The sequence below is a fragment of the Condylura cristata genome, unplaced genomic scaffold, assembly GCF_000260355.1.
Source record: "Condylura cristata isolate star-nosed mole 26May11 unplaced genomic scaffold, ConCri1.0 scaffold00008, whole genome shotgun sequence".
NCBI lineage: Eukaryota > Metazoa > Chordata > Mammalia > Eulipotyphla > Talpidae > Condylura > Condylura cristata.
This window is the reverse complement of record NW_004567109.1, coordinates 25,777,616-25,781,391: the sequence shown is the minus strand read 5'-3', so window position 1 is coordinate 25,781,391 and position 3,776 is coordinate 25,777,616. Positions and strand designations below refer to the sequence as shown.

The 3,776-nt window shown below is 35.0% G+C and overlaps 1 pseudogene; it reads left to right on the top strand.

Moving 5' to 3' along the window:
- Positions 1-2,113: 2,113 nt before the first annotated feature.
- Positions 2,114-2,840, top strand: LOC105853381 (annotated as a pseudogene).
- Positions 2,841-3,776: the final 936 nt, after the last annotated feature.

Below are 3,776 nucleotides of genomic sequence, written 5' to 3'. Positions count from 1 at the left end.
CTGGGAGAGGATTCACCTCATATAGAGTGGGGAGTACAACAAGCAGATTAACTGAAATACACTGCTGAGGGGAGTAGCAGACAAGACAGGAGAGTTCTGCTGAGCCAAGTGGGTCAGCTCCCAGGCTGGGGATCAATCTTGTGGTATAATGGCTGTGGAGAGCTTCTTAATGCTGAGACTTAGCTGAAAATAGTAACAACTACAAATAGGAACTTGTTTACCAGGTGACATAAAATATGAAACCACAGTAATCAAAATAGTATGACACTGATATAAAATAGACCAACAGAATGAAACTCAACAGATTCCAAAAACAGACTCAAGTATAAGTGATATAGATACAGCATATAAAAATCAATGACAAAAAGATGAAATATTTAGTAAATGATACTCATGAAGATGGCATCTGGAGAAAAAAATTAATTAGATCCCTTTATACCTTATGAAAAACTAAATTCCAGGTGAGTTAAAGTTCTAACACAGTTTAAGCAAAATTCCTATGATAGTACCAGAGGAAAATAGTCTTTAAATAGGGAAAGGGATTACTAAACAAATAATGACTAAAATTTGTTTGCATATATAAATAAAAACTTCTGTACAAGATATCATAAATGTAATCAAATGACAAGTGACAGCCTGGAAGAAAATGTTCTCACCCTACAAAGGTGATAGGATAACATACATTACATATAAAGAAATCCTACTAACAAAGAAGAGACCACCACAAAAATAGGCAAAGAATAAGAACAAACAATTCACAGAAAGAAAAAAAGAACAGTTGTTCAACCTGACTAGTTATCATGAAAATGCAAATTAAAACAATGTGATTCCATTTTCCATCTATCAGACTGGTTAAATAAAAAGATGTTATATCCGGCTACAGCAAAGATAGTTGGGTTTTCAGGGGAAACCAGCATCCTCATACTCTGCGGGAATGTAAATTGGTTTAGCTGTTTTAGAGGGCAATTTGGCAGTACCAACATTAAGTTTGCATATCCTTTGGCTCAGTAATTCCATTTCTAAGAGCTATGCTACTGAAATAGTTGCACATGTGCACAAAGACACATGTACATGAATGTTCATAACAGCATTATTTGTAAATAGAAAATCGAAATGCCTACCCAATATGTAAACTGTGAATAAATTACTTGTTTGTGAATAATGACACAGAACTATTTTACATATTCTGATAAGGAAAGCTATCCATGATAAATGGTTAAGGAAAAAAAGATCAGATCACAAAACAATAACGTTTATGCACAGGAGAATAGGTGTGGTTGACAATAGAGAACTTTTACTTCTTACCTTGTGTACTTTTAATTTTAAGCACCTATACTATCCACATATCTTTAAAAGGCAAATAGTACAAAGGTTAATGATTTAAGGGTTTTATTAATGTCAAATCCCTAGAGTACAGGCAAAGTGAATTTCAATGTAACCTCATGGTAAAGATTAAAATTTCCAAATAAAAAACACCACCTGATTTCAAAAAATAAAGGAAACAGTACTTCAGACAATCAAAAACTTACTTAAAATTTAAAATTAAATCACTGTAGAGAAAAGCAGCAAAAATCAATTCAAATGTTTAGATAAAAATATTTCTCTGGAAAGGGATCCATTCCTTAAAAAAAGAAACAGAAGTATAATATAGCAACATAGAAACACACTGCATGGGCATGGAGTCAAGAGTTATAGAAGGAGACAGAAAACAGTCCATGTTTATAACTTAGAAACAGATGGAAAGTTAGAGACACATTCAGTTGACAAGATCCAAAAAGCACAGCAGCAAAGACTTAAAAGAAAACATATTTCTGTGAACCTCTACACTACACACGAGTTCAAAATTATAAGCAAGATATTCTGGAAATAACACCTACATACACTGCTTCTAGCCCCCTTGGAGCATTGGCAGAACTTTATTGTGCCAAGCACAATAAAATTCAACTGAGTTTTTAGTGGAAATTAACCTTGCTTGAGCAAAAAACTATTTTCATTTTTAGTCTAACAATCTATGCTAACAGAACAAAGGATAAAGACAGTGTAGCTTTAGAAATAATACGTGTTGGTCTTGATTCTCTCCTCCATCTTGCAAGATGGCGGCTACAAGACTGAGATGCCCGCTAAAAAGAAACCTGAAGCCAAGGAAGCTGATGCTGGGCAAGGTTAAGAAGGATAATCTCAAGGCCAAACACCTCGGAAAGGAAGGCCCAGTGCAGCTGAAACCCTGTCCTAGTCAGAGGAATTGGCAGATCTTCCAGTCTGGTATGTATTTCAAAAAGGCCATGTACAAGAGGAAGTATTCAATATCCAAATCCAGAATTGAAAAGAAAGCAGAGAAGGTTCCTGCTACCGTCACAAAACCAGTTAGTGGTGAAAAGAATGACAGACCCAGAGTGATTAAACTTCATAAAACACAAACTATTATGCCACTGAAAATGTGCCTTAAAGATGTTGAGTCACAGCAAAAAAAAAAAAAAAAAACCTTTGGTCATCATGTAAGAAAACAGAGCTAGCATCACCCCTGACCCCATTCTGATCAATCTCACAGGCACCACAGAGATAAGAGAGTGATTTCCCCTAAAGGAGTCAAGCAGCAGTTTGCTTCTTAACCACTGGGCCTCTGTCCCTCAATCTAGTTCCTCTGTATAGAACTCACCAGAAATGTGTCATCACTACCTCCACCAAAAGTAATACCACTGAGGTGAAAATCCCCAAACATCTCACTGATACTTCAAGAAGCTTCGTGAGCCCCAACAGCTGGAAATTAGATCTTTGACACACAGAAGGAGAAACAGGAGATAACAAAGCAGAATATAAGGGAATTCCTGGTCCTTGATTAGAGTCTCATTTCTTCATATCGGGAATTAACCTAAAACATGGTTAGCTTATGGGAAAATTTTCTTTCCTGTCATACTATACACCCGGAAGAATATTGTAAAGCATTTGCAAAATAAGCAACTTGTCACACCCACCAGCCTCTGCACCACAGGCAATAGAAAGTATACTTTATGTATTAATATGCAAGACAGTAAAACCCCATCAAAATAAGAAAACTTCTGTGCTTCAGTTACACTACTAAGAAAATGAAAAGAAAACTCATATGAGTTTTCATATGAGTAAATATCTGTAAATCATCTATCTGATAAAGAACTTGTATCTAAAATATATAAACTACTTTACAACTCAATAATGAAAAGATAAATAATCCAATTTTTAAAATGAGCAAAGAGAGTTATTTGAATATTCTAGAGAAAGAGAAGAAGACAAAATTTAAGAAAACCATTTCTCCAAACAAGATACACAAACGGCAAGTACAGGAAAATTGTGTGACATCCTTAATCATCAGGGAACTGCAAATCAAAACCATGATGAAATACTACTTTCACACTCCCTAAGATAACAATTTAACAAAAAACAAAAAACGGAGGGAGTGTTAGCTAGTACTCAGGAAATTAGAATGCTCATGTCCCTGCTGGTGATGATGTAAGATGATACAGCAATTTGGGAAAGCAGTTAGACAACTCCTTTAACAGTGAAATAAAATATTTGCACATCATATATCTTACAAGGACTTAATATTAGAATCTATAAAGAACTATATAACTCAACAACAAAAAGACCAATAACTCAATTTAAAAGTGGGTCAAGGCCTTAAATAGACATTTCCCCAAAGAAAACAGACAAAAAGCTAACAAGTTCACAAAAAGATGCTTACATCATTAGTCACTAGGGCAATGCAAATCAAAACCACAATCAGGTATCACTTCGCACCTACT